At 40.8% G+C, this 21,517-nt stretch overlaps 1 non-coding gene across 1 annotated transcript; it reads left to right on the top strand.

Moving 5' to 3' along the window:
- Positions 1-3,354: 3,354 nt before the first annotated feature.
- On the top strand, positions 3,355-3,461 carry LOC132535985 (U6 spliceosomal RNA). Its single transcript, XR_009547686.1, has one exon. It is a non-coding gene; the product is annotated as a U6 spliceosomal RNA (small nuclear RNA).
- The last annotated feature ends 18,056 nt before the right edge of the window (positions 3,462-21,517 follow it).

Genomic DNA, 21,517 nt, shown 5'->3' with positions numbered 1-21,517 from the left:
TAAAAAATAATCAATTTTTTTGTACACGTACCTAAGAATGGACTCAGGGCAGGCATTATACTGCTCAACAACCTCCCCAGCTCCCCACTTCCCCTCTAAAAAGTATTTGTTTACTTACTAATGAGAAAAAATATAGTAGTGCTCGGCACATGTGATACTCAGTGTAAACCTGAGACATCATGTGTGACAGTCCAGTGCTTTATCCACAGGCATAGAAAGGTCACACACCACAGTATCTATGGATATCTCCTTTTGTTGAACACTATTTCTTTTGCATAACCATTACGCCATCTGCTCAGCCCCCGAATGCGCTATTTCTGTGGTGCAAGGACTTGGAACTCAAGACCTTACCCTTGGCAAGATGTGAGCTCTACTGGGTGAACAAGCTCTTGAACCGCCCCCCAAGTTAGTTAATACTTTTAAAAATTTCTTTTAGTATTTATTTGTTTTCCCTTTTGTTACCCTTGTTGTTTTTCATTGTTGTTGTAGTTATTATTGTTGTTGTCTTTGGATAGGACAGAGAGAAATGGAGAGAGAAGGGGAAGACAGAGAGAAAGATAGAAACCTGCACACTTGCTTCACCGCCTGTGAAGGGATTCCCATGCAGGTGGGGAGCCGGGGGCTCCAACCGGGATCCATATGCTGGTCCTTGTGCTTGGTGCCACATGCGCTTAATGTTAATAATTTTTCTTTCTTTCTTCCTTTCTTTTTTTATTTATGAAAAAAGAAACACTGACAAAACCATAGGATAAGAGGGGTACAACTCCACACAATTCCCACCACCAGAACTCCGGATCCCATCCCCTGCCTTGATAGCTTTCCTATTCTCTAACCTTCTGGGAGCATGGACCCAAGGTCATTGTGGGATTTAGAAGGTGGAAGGTCTGGCTTCTGTAATTGCTTCCCCACTGAACACGGGCATTGACAGGTTGATCTGTACTCCTAGCCTGCCTCTCTCTTTCCCTAGTGGAGAGGGATTCTGGGGAATCTGAGTTCCAGGACACATTGGTGAGGTTGTCTGTCCAGGGATGTCTGTTTGGCATCATGCTAGCATCTGGAACCTGGTGGCTGAAAAGAAAGTTAACATATAAAGCCAAACAAGTTGTTGATTAATCATGAACCTAAATGCTAGAATAGTGCAGATGGAGAGTTGGGGGGCGTCTCCACTCTGTAGATAGCTAGTAGGTATATTTCAGTTATATTCCAAAGGGCCTGTGGCTATACTAGTTTTTTTTTTCCCTGAGCCTGAAATCTGATATGCAGGTGGATCCAAGCTATTGTCTATGGAGATGATGTCATGGCTAGTAAAAGGACCAGAAAGCTGGATGAGGGAAGAGAGTAGCTCCTAAATATGGGAAAGGGGTACAAATATTGTTGACTGTAAATTCCATTGATTTGATATGATCTGGGGCCCATATTCTGCTTAGGAGCCTATGTGACCTCTGCATCCCTGTAGATCTGAGCTTACATTCTGTGGTCATGAGTAGGTACGTTCCAAGCTGCCCCAATATCAGGACCCATCTTCCTCAGGTGTAGCATAGAGTATGTTGTCCATCCTCCCTTCAGAGGATGGAACATTCTCTACCATTGTTGATCCAAGTTGAGGGCAAGGTCCTATGTGGGCCCACAAAGGGGTCTATTTTGTTGTTCCTGATAGCAATGACCTGTAACAGTGGACAGAAGGATTTATTTCAGTTCTAGGCCCATCATGTTTGTTTGGGAATATCAGGACTCCCCGACTAGGGCCCCAACTGATGGGGTGGCCTGATAGTGACTAAAGAGTCATCATTAAAGTCTCTTGTCCTTATTCAGCTTTTGCAGTCCTTGCTTTGATAAGGATAGCTTGTGAGTGAGTGAGGGAAGTATAATAGGAAATAGGTGAGGAGGGTATCTAAGTCTAAGTAGGCACTATTTCATTATGAACTTTATTCTGACTCACTGCAGACTATTGTGTACTTTTGCTTTCAGGTATATATTTTGCCCTAATTTATGAGTACATGTGAACATATGCTCTGTTGCGTGGAACCTGGTCTATATCTAGGTTTTAGGACTTTGTTAGGAAGTGAACCATGTGGAATGGAATTAAAGAATCCTATGAAAGGAAAGGTCTCACCCGAGTAATGAGGCTGAAGTGTTGACATTCCATACCTGATGTCTCTGGACACACTTAAAAATTTTTAATGTTAATATATGCATCAAAACATACACTTAATATTTTTAATGTTAATATATGCATCAAAACATCTAAAAAAATCCAGGTATTTCTAATTCTTTTTTTTCTTTATAGTATATATAGTAGTTTGTACGTGTGTTGCATTTCTTAGTTTTCCACATAACAATTTAACCCCCTCTAGGTCCTTCTATGCCATTATGTTGCAGGACCTGAACCCTGCCCCTCACCCCAGAGTCTTTTACTTTGGTGTAAGACACCAAACTAAGTCCAAGTTCTACTTTGTGTGTATTTGTAATTATTTTCTGCGCAGTTGTCTCTGTAATTTCTATTTTAAATTTGAAGGAAAGTTATCCTTAAGATGACATCAAATACCAAAATCTTTATGGTTTGGATCATTTTTTACATTAAATATACCATGAATTCACAATCTGACAGCATTCAAATGAAACACACATGAGGTTTTTTTTTTTTTTTTCCAAAACATACAGAAAAGTTATTAGGGAATCTAGACTACCTCATGGAAATACATTGCCAACTGCATGCAATTCTGACTTGGAAAGATTAGGGAGTGTCATGTTTCTTTTTTTAAACTTTATTTATTTAATGTGATAAAACAGAGAGAAGTCGAGAGGGATGGGGAGGTAGGGGGAGAAAGACAGAGAGACACCTGCAGCACTGCTTCACCACTCTTGAAGCTGTCCCCCGCATGTGCGGACCTGGGGCTTGAACCTGGGTCCCTGTGCATGGTAATACACGCAGTTAACCAGGTACAGCACCACCCACCCCCCTGTGTCTTGTTTCTAAGGAACAGTTCTACTAAAAACATGCAATATAACCCTTTTCAAATGTTGAAGACATATTTAATACATAACTGACTAAAAAAATCCCCATTTGTGTGTTTTGTATCACAGGACTTCAAACTCCATTCTCAGAATCTGAAGAATGTTATGTTGATATCCAAGATAGTCAAACTACCCTGCAATCCAATATCCTGATTTTTCTGCCTGTACTCTACTGAAGCAATTATTTGACCCCTTAAATCAAAAAAAAAAGAACCTTCATCCTTAACAAATGAGGTGAAATGGCATTCCCGTCTTTAAAATGCTTTTAGAGCTCTAAGCAGCTTGCATTTATAGATTAGTTGATAAGTAGTTTCTACCAGTGATAAGATATGGTATACAGTGCTCGCTTCGGCAGCACATATACTAAAATTGGAACGATACAGAGAAGATTAGCATGGCCCCTGCGCAAGGATGACACGCAAATTCGTGAAGCGTTCCATGTTTTTAAACAATTTTTTTAGAACAATGGCACTACAATACATTAAATCCATAATATCAACAAATGTCAATGGCTTAAACTCACCCATCAAAAGGCACAGGGTGGGGGGATGGATCAGAAAACATAACCCAACCATATGCTGCTTGCAAGAATCCCATCTCTCATAACAAGATAAACACAGACTTAAAGTGAAAGGATGGAAAACTATCATACAGGCTAACGGTCCACAAAAAAGGGCAGGAACAGCCATTCTCATCTCAGACATGATAGATTTTAAATTAAATAAAGTAATAAAATATAGGCAAGGACATTACATAATGATTAGAGGATCAATCAGCCAAGAAGACTTAACAATTATTAACATCTATGCACCCAACGAGGGACCATCTAAATACATTAAGCATCTATTGAAAGAATTTCAAAAATACATCAATAGTAATACAATAATAGTGGGAGACTTCAATAACCCACTCTCACACTTCTTCTTCTAGCGTTTGCCCTTCTTCTGTAGCCAGTCAACAGCGTCAGGTTGAGCCTGATGTAAAGTTTCGAGACCTCCTTTGAATCTGGAGAAGTGGCAGTCGTTGACTATGTGGGTCATAGTCTGTCTGTAGCCACAGGGGCAGTTTGGGTCATCTCTGGCTCCCCAGCGGTGGAACATAGCGGCGCACCGGCCATGGCCTGTTCGATAGCGATTGAGGAGGGCCCAATCATAACGTGCTAGGTCAAAGCCGGGTTGATGCTTGCAGGGGTCTGTGATGAGGTGTTCTTTACCTCATCTGACTGCCAGCTCTGTTTCCAAGAGACTGGAACAGAGAAGTTCAGTGTAGGCGTAGGGGACCAGATTGGGTGACGAGACGTCAAACGTTGAACAGGGTGGGCGAAGATATCCGCGTATATTGGCAGGTCCGGTCGAGCGTAGACGTGGGAAATGAACTTAGATGATGCCACATCCCGACGAATATCTGGTGGGGCGATGTTGCTAAGAACTGGCAGCCATGGAACCAGGGTGGAACGGATGGTTCCAGAAATTATCCTCATGGAAAAATATAATTTGGAATCGACCAAGTGGACATGGGGGCTACGGAACCATACTGGGGCACAGTATTCTGCAGTGGAATAGCATAATGCCAGAAAGGATGATCGTAGTTAGTGTGGAAGTGCTCGCGCCCCATGAGGAGCTGGCCAGTCTTGCAATGATGTTATTCCTCGCGCCCACCTTTGCTGCAATTTTTATGAGATGTTTGTGAAATGACAGAGTGCGATCGAGAGTAATGCCAAGATAGACTGGCTGGGCTTCATGCCGGATTCTCGTATCGCCAAGCTGCACATTAAGCTCACGCGAGGCCAAGGCATGGTGTAGATGGAAAACAGATGATACTGTTTTTGCAGTGCTAGGGATTAGTCGCCATTTTTTACAGTAATCAGATATCAGAGACATGTCTTTCGTGAGTGTTTCCTCGGCTCTATCTTAGCCGACTGGGCTTCAGCGAATGACCTCTCCCTATTATATGATCCCAAACAGCCAGGCTCTTTTCACAGTGCTAGATGGAATAAAGACTCGTCACCAGACCTGTGCTGGATTAGCACAGCCAATGGCCAAGCCTTTCCCACTATGAGACAAGTTCTCAAGATCTTCCCGCACAGTCATCACCGCCTAGCTATCATCCACATTGGTCTCCAGCTCCCACTGATTCTGTGCTAGGAGAAACTAAGATGGAACTTTCGGAAAGCAAACTGGCGTCTGTTCAGTGATCTTACCAACAAATCTATTCCTGCAATTCCAATTAACTCTATCCCCTCTGAAGATTCCTACAGGCGCTTCCGCCAAGCCATCTTCAAAGCAGCTTCCCAAGCCATTCCTCGTGGGAGACGTGCTAACTATATGCCTTGTCTTGATGCTGAATGCGAGCAACTACTAAAGCAGTACGATGAGTCGGGCGACCCAGATGTGGCTGACCATCTCATTGCCTCCCTGGATGCAGCACGCCAAGCCCACTGGCAACAACTCACGGAAAGTCTGAACTTCACCCACTCAAGTAGGAAGGCCTGGAAGCTTCTTCACAGACTGGGTGCCGGTAGCCAACCCCCTCCCATCTCCCATCCTCCCGTATCTCCAAACTCAGTGGCCAGTCACCTAACTCAAGTTGGACTTGCTAAGATTGACCCAGTCTGGAAAAGAGAAATTTCCCATGAATGGTCATCCCACTTCAGGTTATCTTGTCCATATCCAAAAATATCTCCCTTTACACTGTCTGAACTGGAAGACGCTTTGAAGAGGGTTAAACCGGGAACAGCTGCTGGCTATGATAACATCACCCCAGAACTCATTCTTAACCTGGGTCCCGTGGCAAAGAAGTGGCTCGCTTCATTCCTGTCCCACATCTTGGAATCTGAGTCTATGCCCAAAGTTTGGCGTCGTGCGAAGATTATAGCGGTTTTGAAACCAAAGAAAGACCCAACACTGGCCGCCAGCTATAGACCAATTTCTCTCCTCTCCGTGTGTTACAAACTCCTTGAGAGGCTGCTTCTGTCACGTATTTCTCATCTTACAGAGAAATTCCTATCACCCGCCCAGGCTGGTTTCCGCCCAGGAAGATCTACCTGCGAACAAGCCCTGGCCCTCTCAACTTACATTGAAAATGGATTCCAGAAGAATTTAAAGACGGGTGCTGTCTTTGTTGATCTCACAGCAGCCTATGACACGGTCTGGCACCGTGGTCTCCTGGTCAAGATCTCAAGATGCCTGCCTCCATGGGTGACCAACACTATATCGTTTCTTCTCCAAAACAGAAGATTCCGGGTACATCTGGGTGACAACTCTAGCAGATGGAGACTTGTCTCAAGTGGCCTCCCCCAGGGCTCTGTTCTGGCTCCCACGCTATTTAATATTTACTCTCACACTTAGATCAACAAAACAGAGAACCAATAAAGATACAAGAGAAATGAATGAAGAGATTGATAGACTAGACCTCTTGGACATTTTCAGACTCCTCCACCCCAAAAAACTGGAATACACCTTCTTTTCAAATCCACATAACACATACTCAAGGATAGACCACATGTTAGGCCACAAAGACAGCATCAATAAATTCAAGAGCATTGAAATCATCCCAAGTATCTTCTCAGACCACAGTGGAGTAAAACTAACATTTAACAACAAACGGAAAATTATTAAAAGACATAGAATTTGGAAACTAAACAACATGCTCCTTAAAAACCACTGGGTCAGAGACTCACTCAAACAGGAAATTCAAATGTCCCTGGAAACTAATGAAAATGAAGACACAACCTATCAAAATATTTGGGACACAGCTAAAGCAGTACTGAGAGGGAAACTTATAGCCATACAATCACATATTAAACACCAAGAAGAAGCTCAAATGAACGACCTTACTGCACACCTCAAGGACTTAGAGGAAGAGGAACAAAGGAACCATAAAGCAACCAGAAGGACAGAAATCACTAAAGTTAGAGCAGAAATAAACAACATCGAAAATAAAAGAACCATACAAAAGATCAATGAAGCCAAATGTTGGTTCTTTGAAAGATTAAACAAAATTGACAAACCCCTAGCCAGACTCACCAAACAAAAAAAGAGAGAAGACTCAAATTAATAGAATTGTAAATGATGCAGGAGATATCACAACTGACACCACAGAAAGCCAGAGAATCCTGCGAAACTTCTATAAAGAACTATATGCCACCAAGCTAGAGAATCTGGAAGAAATGGAACAATTCCTAGAAACCTATGCACTTCCAAAACTGAACCAAGAAGAACTACAAAATGTAAATGCACCAATCACAGACAAAGAAATTGAAACCATTATTAAGAATCTCCCCAACAACAAAAGTCCTGGACCAGATGGCTTCACAAACGAATTCTACAAAACTTTCAGGAAACAGTTAATACCCATACTTCTTAAGCTATTCCATAAGATTGAAGAAACAGGAATACTCCCTTCCACCTTTTATGAAGCCAACATCACCCTGATACCAAAAGCTGATAGGGACAGAACAAAAAAGGAAAACTACAGACCAATATCTCTGATGAACATAGATGCCAAAATATTAAACAAGATCTTGGCCAACCGGATACAGCAACACTTCAAAAAGATTGTTCATCATGACCAAGTGGGATTCATCCCAGGAATGCAAGGCTGGTTCAACATCCGTAAGTCAATCAATGTCATTCACCACATCAATAAAAGCAAAGCCAAAAACCACATGATTATCTCAATAGATGCAGAGAAAGCCTTTGACAAAATCCAACACCCATTCATGCTCAAAACTCTACAAAAAATGGGAATAGATGGGAAATTCCTCAAGATAGTGGAGTCTATATATAGCAAACCTACAGCCAACATCATACTCAGTGGACAGAAGCTGAAAGCATTCCCCCTCAGATCGGGGACTAGACAGGGCTGTCCACTGTCACCGTTACTCTTCAACATAGTATTGGAAGTTCTTGCCATAGCAATCAGGCAAGAGAAAGAAATCAAAGGAATACAGATTGGAAGGGAAGAAGTCAAGCTCTCACTATTTGCAGATGATATGATAGTATACATAGAAAGACCTAAAGAATCAAGTAGAAAATTACTGGAAGTTATTAGGCAATATAGCAAGGTATCAGGGTACAAAATCAATGTACAAAAATAAGTGGCATTTCTTTATGCAAACACTAAATCTGAAGAAGAAGACATCCAGAACTCACTCCCATTTACTGTTTCAGCAAAATCAATCAAATACCTAGGAATAAAGTTGACCAAAGAAGTGAAAGACTTGTATACTGAAAACTATGAGTCGCTACTCAAGGAGATAGAAACTGATACCAAGAAATGGAAAGATATCCCATGCTCATGGATTGGAAGAATATATATCATCAAAATGAATATTTTCCCCAGAGCCATATATAAATTTAATGCAATACCCATCAAAGTTCCACCAAGCTTCTTTAAGAGAATAGAATAAACACTACAATCATTTATCTGGAACCTGAAAACACCTAGATTTGCCAAAACCATCTTAAGGAAAAGAAACAGAAATGGAGGCATCACACTCCCAGACCTTAAACTATATTATAAAGCCATCATCATCAAAACAGCATGGTACTGGAACAAAAATAGGCACACAGACCAGTGGAACAGAATTGAAAGCCCAGAAGTAAATCCCAACACCTATGGACATCTAATCTTTGATAAGGGGGCCCAAAGGATTAAATGGAAAAAGGAGGCTCTCTTCAATAAATGGTGCTGGGAAAACTGGGTTGAAACATGCAGAAGAATGAAATTGAACCACTTTATCTCACCAGAAACAAAAATCAACTCCAAATGGATCAAAGACCTAGATGTCAGACCAGAAACAATCAAATACTTAGAGGAAAACATTGGTAAAACACTTTCCCACCTACACCTCAAGGACATCTTTGATGAATCAAACCCAATTGCAAGGAAGACTAAAGCAGAAACAAACCAATGGGACTACATCAAATTGAAAAGCTTCTGCACATCCAAAGAAACTATTAAACAAACAGAGAGACCCCTCACAGAATGGGAGAAGATCTTCACATGCCAGACATCAGACAAGAAACTAATCACCAAAATATATAAAGAGCTCAGCAAACTTAGCCGCAAAAAAGCAAATGACCCCATCCAAAAATGGGCAGAGGAACTGAACAAAACATTCACCTCAGAGGAGATCCAAAAGGCTAACAAACATATGAAAAACTGCTCTAGGTCACTGATTGTCAGAGAAATGCAAATTAAGACAACACTAAGATACCACCTCACTCCTGTAAGAATGGCATACATCAAAAAGGACAGCAGCAACAAATGCTGGAGAGGATGTGGGGACAGAGAAACCCTTTTGCATTGCAGGTGGGAATGTAAATTGGTCCAGCCTCTGTGGAGAGCAGTCTGGGAGACTCTCAGAAGGCTAGACATGGACCTTCCATATGATCCAGTAATTCCTCTCCTGGGGTTATACCCCAAGGACTCCATAACACCCAACCAAAAAGAGGTGTGTACTCCTATGTTCATAGCAGCACAATTCATAATAGCTAAAACCTGGAAGCAACCCAGGTGCCCAACAACAGATGAGTGGCTGAGAAAGCTGTGGTATATATACACAATGGAATACTATGCAGCTATCAAGAACAATGAACCCACCTTCTCTGACCCATCTTGGACAGAGCTAGAAGGAATTATGTTAAGTGAACTAAGTCAGAAAGATAAAGATGAGTATGGGATGATCCCACTCATCAACAGAAGCTGACTAAGAAGATCTGAAAGGGAAACTAAAAGCAGGACCTGATCAAATTGTAAGTAGGACACCAAAGTAAAAACCCAGTGGTGAGGGGTAGACATGCAGCTTCCTGGGCCAGTGGGGGGTGGGATGGGTCACAGTCCTTTGGTGGTGGGAATGGTGTTTATGTACACTCCTAGCAAAATGTAGACATATAAATCAGTAGTTAATTAATATGAGAGGGGGGAAATCAATTGTATGTCTCAAAGTTTCTCAAAAGACAAACTGAATCTTTTTAATATATAGGCTATGTATTTGATATGCGGACTCTCTCAAAAGCCTAGACCAAGTAGATTAGAAGCATCCAATAGCACAGCTATATACAAGATACTGGATACTGTACAGCAAACCATAACAAAGGGACTTTTCAAAGTTAACCCAATTACCAAATAATGTGATGATAATATTAACTATCGATTGTCTTTTTGAACCCTAAGACAGCAGGAACCTCACATCTCCACTATAGAGCCCCTACTTCCCCCAGTCCTGGAACCCTTGGATAGGGCCCAGTTTCCAGTATGCATCTCCCAATCCAAACCAAATAATATTGCATCCGCCGATCACAACCTAACCAAAGCAACGATTGCCACCTCAACATGCTTTACCTCAGACAGTATCCAGAGACTTCACGTGTGGAATGACAACCCTTCAGCTTCATTACTCGGGTGAGACCTTTCCTTTTATAGTACACTCTAATTTCATCTCAGGTAGTTCACTTTCTAACAATGTCCCATAACCTAGATATACACCAGTTTCTGTGAGAGAGAGCTTATGTGCACACGTATCCATAAACTACTGCAAAATATATACCTGAAAGCAGAAGTACACTAGAGTTTGCAGTCAGTACCTCCCTAACACTTCTCCACTATTCCAAGCTAGGGATCCATGATTGCTCAACAAATTGTTTGGCTTCGTATGTTAACTCTCTTTTCAATCACCAGGTTCCAGATGCCACCAGGATGCTGGCCAGGCTTCCTTGGATTGAAGACCCCACCAATGTGTCTTGGAGCTCAGCTTCCCCAGAGACACACCTTACTAAGGAAAGAGAGAGGCAGACTGAGAGTATGGACCGACCAGTCAACACCCATGTTCAGCGGGGAAGCAATTACAGAAGCCAGACCTTCTACCTTCTGCAACCCTCAACGACCCTGGGTCCGTGCTCCCAGAGGGCTAGAGAATGGGAAAGCTATCATGGGAGGGGGTGGGTTATGGGGATTTGGTGGTGGGAATTGTGTGGAGTTGTACCCCTCCTACCTTATGTTTTTGTTCATTAATCCTTTCTTAAATAAAAATTTTTTAAAAAAAAGATATGGTATACAAATTAACCAGACTTGACTTCTTTGTCTCCTGCTACTTCCGAGGCTGCATTCTGCTACTTTCCATTTGTTTTCTGCAGGTGAGTTTTAAGCTCGTTGGTTAAACATACTAACCAATCTCCCCTTTGTTTCCCTTTTCCATTCTGTTTGGCTTGAGTTGGTTTGCACATTTTTTTTTTGCCTGAGAATTTCGCCTTTGCAGTTGTCTCATTTTGCATAATTTCTGTTAGTGGAGAATTAGTTTTAGCTAATAACATAACAGATCTCTGGAGGCCTCTCTTCACTGTCTTATTTTTACAGAATTTATCTTCCTCTTTGAGCGTCTGGGTGACAGGGAGGTCGAGAGCTGGGTGTTAGTAGATTCACTCTGCACAGAGAAAAACTTGGAGAAGTTAGGTTACACTTACTGGGGTTTCTCCCACCCTGGAGTAACTTTTGAACACAGTATTTGAACAATATGACCTAGGGCTAAAGACAAAACAAATACTAAAACAATATTGAACTGTAGTTTCGTGCTTCTTTTTCCTCAGAGGCATTGGAAAGCAATACTAAATTACTTTCTGTGTATTCTGGCATTGACCAAATACATTTTTTGTGTGTGTTTGGATAAAGTCAACCAGGCTCCCCATTGTTGTAGAAAGGAGACAAATGTGAAAAATTAAAAAAAATTACCTTTCATTACTAGATTCAATTTGGAAGTATCTAAGCACTTTAATCTATATAGATATTGATTTGCAGATTTTGATATAGATGCATATGGATGGATGAATATCTATTCCGTAGCTTCATTAGTCTGGAAAAGTCTAAAAGCAATGACATCCAAAGAGCAGGGGGCAAATTTAGTGTTCATATCTTGGTTGTGAAATATTCAAAGAAATTGTGGTTCTTTGAAGAAATGACTGAACTCAGGGCTGGGACAGAAAAAAGCAAGATGAACCTTGATGATCCTGGTTTCCAGAAAGTAAGACACTGAAAGGAGTCGGGTAGAATTTGTCCAAAGTAAACAGTTCTTTGTAGAAGGATTTTGCTGACCAAATGGAAGCTAATTAGAGCACCTTAGTGATCATTTGAATCTCTTAGTAAGCATCTCAGCAGCAAATATGATACCATAAACTAGAATAGGAATGTGAGTCCATAGTAATATAATAGACATAAAGAGGTAAAAAGTGGAAGTGAAAAATGTGTCTTACATACCATCTTCTTAGACAATACTTTCAGCCAACCTGCATATTAGCTGTTGGGCTTAGACAAAAATTAGTAAAGTCATGAGCCCTTTGGAATATACCTAAAAGAAATTTCCTAGAAGACCCCAAACATGAAGACCCTGAAACTCATCTGCTATATTCTTACCTATAGGTTCATGATTACTAAACTATGCTTTATATCTTAATGCCTTTCAGCCACCTAGTTGCATATGCTACCATGACACCAACCTGACTTCCCCGGACAGAGAAACTCACCAATGTGTCCTGGAACCCCACCTCTCCAGAGCCCCACCCCACTAGGGAAAGATAGAAACAGGCTGGGAGTATGGATAGACGCCCATGTCAACGCCCATGTTCAGCGGGGAAGCAATTACAGAAACCAGACCTTCCACCTTCTGCACCCCATAATGATTCTGGGTGCATACTCTCAGAGGGATAAAGAACAGGGATGCTTCCAATGGAAGGGATGTGAAACTCTGGTGGTTAAAATTGTATGGAATTGCACCTCTCTTATCCCACAATCTTGTCCATCATTATCAAATCACTAATTTTTAAAAAGGGAAAAAAAAGATTTGTCTTACGGTAGAAAATCAACAAATAATTGCCGAAGCCCTTTTAAAGTTTAATAATTACCATGTGGCAACAGTCACCATAATAATTGGTTCAGGCAAGAATCAACTAAATCTAGTGTGCAAATTGTTGACGATATTGACATAGTTTCAAAGTGTCTCTCCCAGTGGAGCTTCCTAATGATTACAAAAGTGGTGAGATATAGTGATAATGTTGGGAGCTGTCACTATAACTAGCCAATATTTCCAGTACCAGGACAAACAAAAGTGATGTGTCATTGCTATGAGGTGGATTGCTTTTGTTTTTGTTTTGTAAATTTCATAGTACTTATTGTGTAGAAACACTGCTTTCATGGGGGTAGATAGCATAATGCTAATGCAAAAAGACTTTCATGCCTGAGGCTCCAAAGTCTCAGGTTCAATCCCCAGCAACACCATAATCCAGAGCTGAGCAGTTGTTAGTAACATTATTGAATTAGACTCTATTATTATCACTTTCCCCATTTATTATTTTTTTACTAGAGCAACGCCCAGCTCTGGATGTTAGTGGTGCCACGGATCAAAGCTGCGATCTCTCACATGCAAATCCTGTGAATTACTAATACACTATCTCCTCTGCCTATTTCACAGGTGAGAAAGTGAATAATAGGGAGGGCAAACAACTTGCTGAAGGTCACGCAACATAGAAATTATAGATCCAGGTGTTCAGATCATTCAGACAGACTCTAGATTTTTTTTTTTTTTAGCAATTGTGCTATGTTGATTCTTATTTCTTGTGTTACATCCTATTAGTTATATTTAATGTAATGCGTCCAGTGGCCAGGTGGTGGCGCACCTGGTTAAGTGCACACATTACAGTGCATAAAAAACCAGGTTCAAGCCCCTTAGTCTTCATATTTCAAGAAAGAGCAATAGGGTTCAAGTTTTGGCAACTGTTTATTTATTTATTTTATTTTATTTACTTATTGCCTTTTGTTGCCCTTGTTGTTTTGTTGTTGTAGTTATTGTTGTTGATGATGTCATTGTTGTTGGATAGGACAGAGAGAAATGGAAAGAGGAGGGGAAGACAGAGGGGGGAGAGAAAGACACCTGCAGACCTGCTTCACCGCCTATGAAGAGACTCCCCTGGAGGTGGGGAGCCAGGGGCTCGAACCTGGATTCTTAGGCCGGTCCTTGAGCTTTGCACCACCTGCGCTTAACCTGCTGCGCTACCGCATGACTCCCAACAGTTTTTTTTAATATGTATTTATCTATTTATTTTCCCTTCTGTTGCTCTTGCTGTTTTTTTATTATTGTTGTAGCTACTGATGTCATCATTGTTAGATACGATAAAGAGAAATGGAGAGAGGAGGGTAAGACAGAGGGGGAGAGAAAGATAGAGACATCTGCAGACCTGCTTCACCGCCTGTGAAGCGACTCCCCTGAGGGTGGGGATCCTTAAGCCGGCCCTTGCGTTTGGCGCCACATGCACTTAACCCGCTGTGCTACTGCCCAACTCCATTGGCAACAGTTCTATAATAGTCTTCTCTGTGCTATTTGCAGTGTGTTTGTTTGTTTGTTTGTTTGTTTGTTTGTTTTACACCAGAGCACTGCTCAACTCTGGTTTATGGTGGTGCGAGGGATTGAACCTGGCATTTTCGAGCCTCGGGAGTGAGAATCTCTTTGCATAACCATTATGCTATCTATCCCACCTCTCTAACTCTCTCTCTCTCTCTTTCTCTCTCTCTCTCTTTCTGCATATATACTGTATTTCCTCTCTTCTTTCCATATTAAAGTGAACCTTTTCCGTTTTTTCTCTTTTGTATGTCATTGTGCTTCTCTCTTTATGTAAAAAATATGAGAAAATTTACTCATTTCATTTCCTTCCCTCCAAAATCTTCTCTGACCTGAACATGTTGGTCAAGATATGACAGAATAATGACTTGATGCAAGAAATGGAGCATAATGTTTTCCATTTTGTTTCTAGTCCCATTTCTGAAATCACCAGCCTTTTGGATAGTAATTTGAAATACTGAGCTATTAGACAGTCTGCCTTGAACAAAACTGGTACTCTCAATTTGTTTCTGGACAAACTATTAAAACTGGGCTCTGATGTGAAAGGGGGTGGGTTCTAAAAATTTTGCTTCTCTTCTGTTTTTTCTTTTTCTTTCTTTAGTTAGAGATAAGCTACTATTCTATTGACTGTCTCATTTCTATATGTTTCCACATGATACGTAATTTCTGCAGGGGGCCAGAGAGTGGTGGTGCACTCAGCTGAGAGCACGTGTTACAATGTACAGGGACCCTGGTTCAAACCCCTGTTCTCCACCTGAAGGTGGGAAGCTTCACAGCTGGCAATGCAGTGATATATGTATCTCTCTGTCTCTCTCCCTTTCTGTCTGTCTCTTCCCTCTCATTTTTCTTTGTCTCTATCTAACATACAAACAGATAAATAAATGTGCTAAAAAGATCATATGAAACAATACCTTTAGAAATAATTTCTGGAAAGGTAATAGTGGGTATGTAATAGCTTTTGAGATTTACATGAGATGTTATGAGAATTGTTTTTTTTTAATTTCCTCCTAAGAACTTTAAAAAATTTTGTTTACTTATTTAAAAAAGGAAACACTGACAAAACCATAGGATAAGACGGATACAACTCCACGCAATTATCACCACCAGATCTCTGTATCCCATCCCCTCCCCTGATAGTCTTCCTATTCTTTAACGCTCTGGGAGTATGGATCCAGGGGCATTGTGGGATGCAGAAGGTGGAAGGTCTGGCTTCTGTAATTGCTTCCCCGCTGAACATGGACGTTGACTGGTCGATCCATACTCCCAGCCTGCTTCTCTCTTTCCCTAGTAGGGTGGGGCTCTGGGGAAGCAGAGCTCCAGGACACATTGGTGGGGTCATCTGTCTAGGGAAGTCTGTTCAGCATCCTCTGGTCGGCATCTGGAACCTGGTGGTTGAAAAGAGAGTTAACATACAAAGCCAAACAAATTGTTGAACAATCATGGACCTAAAGGCTGGAATAGTGCAGATGAAGTGTTGGGGGGGGGTCCTCCATTTTGTAGATAGACAGTAGGCATATTTTAGTTATATTTCAAAGGGCCTGTGGCTATACTAGTTTTTTAAGTTATATTTCAAAGGGCCTGTGGCTATACTAGTTTTTTTTTTTTTCTTTCTCTGAGCCTGAAATCTGGTATGCAGGTGGATCCAACTTATTGTCTGTGGAGATGATGTCATGGCTGGGAAAGGGAGAGAAAGCTGGATCAGGGAAGAGAGTAGCTCCCAAATATGGGGAACCCTGGGGTGAGGGTGAGGGTAAGGGTGGATATTTGGCTTCCTGGGGTGGCAGGGGAGGAGGGGGTGGGGGGCTGGATGGGACACAATCTTTTGGTGGTGGGAATGGTGTTTATGTACACTCCTATTAATTTATAGTCATATAAAATCACTATTTAATTAATGTGAGAGGGAAGAAATTGATTGTCTCAAACTTTTTAAAGCATAGACTGAGTCTTTTTAATATATACGCTGAGTCTTTGATATGTTGACTCTCTCAAAAGCCTAGACCAGGAAGAACAGAAGCAACAGGTGGCACAACTATATACAAGTAATGTCAAAGGACATAAATTATGGTGATGTTGGGTATTATACAGCAAATCCTAATAAAGAGAGTTCTCAAAGTTAACCCAATTACCAAATAATGTGACGATAACAATAACTATCTATTGTATTCTTGAACCCTAAGACAGCAGGAAACTCACATTTCCACTATAGAGCCTATTTTTCCCCCGGTCCTGGAACCTTAGGGTGGGGCTCACTTTCCTGTATGCTTCTCTCAATTCATACCAAATAATATTGCATCTCCCCATCCCAACCTAATCAACGCAACGAGTACCACCTCAGCATGCTTCCCTTCAGACTGTGTCCAGAGACGTCAGGCCTGGAATGTCAACCCTTCAGCCTTATTGCTTGGGTGAGTCCTTTCCATTTAAAGTATTCTCTAATTTCATTTCAGGTGGTTCACCTCCCAACAAAGTCCCAAAACCTAAACATACACCAGGTCCCATGAAATAGAACATATGTTCACACGTATAAACTAGGGCAAATATATATACCTGAAAGGCTTTTTTTTTTTTTTAACACAAGACTGTTCAGTTCTTAGTTATGTTGGTGCTGGGGATTGAACCAGAAAGTTTAGAGCCTCAGCATAAAAGCTGTTTGCATAACCACTACACTACCTCACCAGCCCCTGAATGCTAAATTTGGAGAATCACAACTTAACTCATCTTCCAAGGAATTGCTGTTACTATTTACAAATTTCCAAATAGGTGAAGCAACCGTGACTGCAAATTACAAGCAGATTCACTTTTGTTTTTTAAACGTGCCATGGAGCTTTAACTCTGAAGAACTGGATAACATGCCTCTCCATATCTTTATCTTGATGCTTAAGTGCGTACCCAGAAGAAAATGAAAGTAGTAGGGACATAATTGAAAACCAAAATAACTGTTGCTTATTGCACTAAACAACGCAATACAGTTTCTGGAAGTTCTATTTAATTAATTAAATAATTAAATTAATAAATTTACCTTATTAATCACAGTCTGTTCTTTTAAAAAATATCTTATATTTTTAACTATGCTTTATTTTATAGAACAAAGAACAAAAACTATACATTGTTTGATATGACAACGATCCATTTAGAGGGAAATGGAGGGGATAAAGACTCCTGTAGACATGCTTTAATGCTTGTGAAACTTTCCCCCGTAACTGGTGTCTGTGGGCTTGGACCTAGGTCCTTGAGCACTGAGATGTGTGCACTTAACCAGGTGTGCCACCACCCAGCCCCATTGCTATCTGCTCTTCATATTGCATGTTGTGATCTAAATTTGCGTCTCCCCAAACTTCACATGTTGAAATTCTAGTCCTCAATATGGGAGTGTTTGGAGGTGTGGCCTTTGGAAGGTGATTAGGTCAGGACAGTGGAACTCCCATCAATGATATTGGTGTTCCTCCTTAAATAGAGAAATAAAACAAAAATAAGAGACAAAACATAGATTGATCTCTAGTATTCTGTGTGTTTCAAGTAAAATGGCCAGTACTTTACATTTATACTTGTATCATAGTTAAGCATATGTGATAGAGGTACAAGGTCAAAATAATGGATAAGTCAGACAATACCATCACGACATTGGTTCACTAGAGTTCTGTGTTGTCTAATAGCTTTATTGCGTGAATTTTTCAGAGTAACAATCAGAATACAGTCTGATCATTTAGTAGTTTCCCAGAGCCACACTAAGGTAGCATGTGGAGGGTAACAGGGTAGGAAAGTATTCACCAGGATCCAGTTTCCATAACTGCTTTGAAGTCAGGTCAATATGAGAACAATTATCTTTCCTACTGGACCCTGAGAAGAAGCTACAGTAAACATTGCCTCTTACAGAAGGGAGTAGACTGACAAGCTCAAGTAGGAAGCAAGGACAGTGCTCCTGGGTAACTAAGATACTGAAGCAACACTTTGATTTAAAATGACCCTTGTAGAAGTTTCACATGCCAAGAGTTGTCAGTTACACATGGGACATGGCTGCTGACATCATTGGATGCTCCTTGGTTACACAGTCATGTCTATAATCTTGGGATACATTGTATTTTTCTTAATTTTTATTCTTGATTTTGGTTGCTTGTTTGTGACTTTTAGAAGTGTGTATTTAATGTCTTTAATTTATGTATTTATTTTTAGTGAGAGAGACACAGAAAGGGAAAAGGAGAGAGAGATGCCAGAGTACTGCTCAGGTCTGATTTGTGATGGTGGTGAGATATCAAACCTGGGACCCTAGAGCCTTAGGAATGAAAGATATTTGCCTAACCATTATGCTATCTTCCAAGCCCCCAAAAGTGTTTCTTTGATGTGATGCAAGATTCTAAAGAATTTAGCTGAAGAAACTATTCACCACAAGACTCAGAGTCAGCACAAACATTTTGTGCTAATTATTCTACGGGACAGTTGTATAAAGAGGAAAGCCGTGAAAATCTATTATAAATTAAACAGTAATTGCACCAAGAAAAATATAAAAAAGAGCTAGTTTCTTCAATTCTCTAAGATTCCCCTTGGATATGGTATTTCCTCTGAGAATATTATTTCCTACTATACTTTTCAAAGAAAAAAAACGAAAAGAAAAATGTAAGAAGCTAGAGTTACTTGCATCTGGGATGTCAGTCCAAATGCTAATTCAAGCAAGGGGCTTATCTAGCTTTTTCTCTAATCAAATGAAGGCATTTGATACCTTGTCTATATTCAGATTGATTTCTTCTTACAAAATAACAAGTGAGAATGGCTGTTCATCACAGATTGATGGATGTCACATCCCAGAAGTCATTAATACTGAAGACCCAAGCTTTTGAGAACCTCAAAGAAGATTTTGACCCAGTGACTTGTAGTGTGATCCTAGTGGAAAGTTAAAGGAGCAAAGGTACTTACTCAACTCTCACTCTACAGAAAGGAAACAGATCCCATTTGTACTCTGGCATATACTGCTAGGACTCAGACTGTATGACAGAATTTTTCTGTTCTCTCACTTTTGTTACCCACATTCTCTCCTCTAATACCACCTTTCTTTCCCAGTCTCCTTTTCCTTTTCTCAGTTTTTTATTTTCGTGTGTGTGTGTGTTGCAAATCTCCTTGCAAATATTTAGGGTTTAGAGTTTTCACATCCTCATAATTTGTATAAAAAATTTAAAGCAAATTGTACTGAGTTACCATTTGCTTGTGATATTACAAAATTGGAGAATTCAGATGCATACCTCTCTATATTTAAAAGCCTCAGCATATCCACCACCAAAATTTTAGTGCCATCGTACTATCAAAATGACCATATTCCTCCTCCTTCTTCCTCCCACCTCTTTCCTTTCCCTTCTGGTAATAAAGTTTTTGTTGTGTTTTGCCAGTTTGGTTTCTTTGGTTATTTATACTCCACAAATTAGTAGTACTCTGTAGCAGGTGTACTTTCTGATGTACTTCACCTAGAATTAATCACCTTGGACTCAAAAAATCCTGCTCAGGGAATTTCAGAGACATAGCTATGGAGTAGGAGCCATTTCAGATTTCTCCCTCCTGATAACCTGGGTAGGGGGGATGAAAAGTCACCAGACAACTCAATAAAATAAAACCAGGATCTCTCCAGAAACTCACTAAGCCTCAGGTGAGTACAGACATGTGTGATCAGTGATGGGAAAGGGGTGAGGGAGAAGTTCTTCTAACTCAAATACCACAATTGGCTCTGCACTGGAAGCGAATCAGCAGAGCACATTACCAGAGGCAGGACAATACCAAGGACAGCACTCTGGTTCCTCATCAGAGTTCATTTTCTTCAAAATCGCTGGCTGTCAACCCAATGCTTGGTAGAATCTAGATCAAGCTACTGGACAATAGGGCAGAGAATTTGGGGCCACCTCCACCCAATCTGTCACCTCCTATTGTGTGATCAAAGCACTTTCCTTTCTGAGTTGCTGTTTTCTCTCTTCTCTTTCTCTTCTCTTTCTTATCTTATCTCTGTTGTCTCAATCACAAGTAAGTAAATGAAAAATCTCTCAAGGCCTGTGGGAAAGATAAATCACAGCCAAATTCCCCTAGGCATAGCAAGGGAGTACCAGTTGTCTGCTTCACCCCAAGGACTGAGTGAAGAAAAAAAAATATGCTGTTAAAATTTACAACTGGGAACTCTTAAGTAACTCATTTAGACACAAGTCAATCCAGGCAACTGTGATCAGTCAGTTGAAAATAGGTGACAGCTAGACACTTCAAGACTCAAGAAACCATGCTCCTCAGACAAAGGCAGTATCTGTTCCAGTCTTCTACTTCTCTCTTCACAAGAGACCTACCATCTCATCTTTTCTGACCTATCTTGGATGGCGCTAGAAGGAATTATGTTAAGTGAGCTAAGTCAGAAAGACAAAGACAAGTATGGGATGATCCCATTCAAAAACAGAAGTTGAGAAAGAAGAATAGAAGGGGAAACTCAAAGCAGGATTTGACTGAGTTTGGAGTAGGACACCAAAGTAAAAACCCTGGGTTGAGGGTGAGGGTGTGTGTTCGGCTTTCCGGCAAGTGGGGTAGCAGGGGGAGGATGGGATGGGACACAGTGTTTGGTAGTGGGAATGGTGTTTATCTATACTTGTATTAACTTGTAGTCACATAAATCACTATCTAATTAATATGAGAGGGGTAAAAATTGATTGAATGTCTCAAACTTTTTAATGTACAGACCATAGGCTGAGTCGTGTATGAGACAGAAAATCCTAACAAAGGGATTTTTCAAAGTTAACCCCATTGCCAAATAATGTGATTATAGCAATAACTATCTATTGCCTTCTTAAACCTTATGATAGCAGGAACCTCCTGCTTCCTCCATGGAGCCTATTTTTTCCCCCAGTCCTGGAACCTCCAGAGTGGACTCACTTTCTTGCATACTTCTCTCAATTCATACCAAATGATATTGCATCTGCTGATCCCAACCTAATCAATAGAAGGAGTACCACCTTGGTATGCTTCACTTAATACTGTGTCGAGACCTCAGGCCTGAAATGTCAACACTTCAGTCTCATTACTTGGGTGAGGCCTTTCCATTCATAGGATTCTCTAATTCCATTCCAGGTGGTTCACTTCCTAACAAAGTCCCAAAACCTAGAT

This window comes from Erinaceus europaeus, chromosome X (genome assembly GCF_950295315.1).
Source record: "Erinaceus europaeus chromosome X, mEriEur2.1, whole genome shotgun sequence".
Lineage (NCBI taxonomy): Eukaryota > Metazoa > Chordata > Mammalia > Eulipotyphla > Erinaceidae > Erinaceus > Erinaceus europaeus.
The sequence above is the reverse complement of the archived record's forward strand: the minus strand, read 5'-3'. Positions and strand labels throughout refer to the sequence as shown.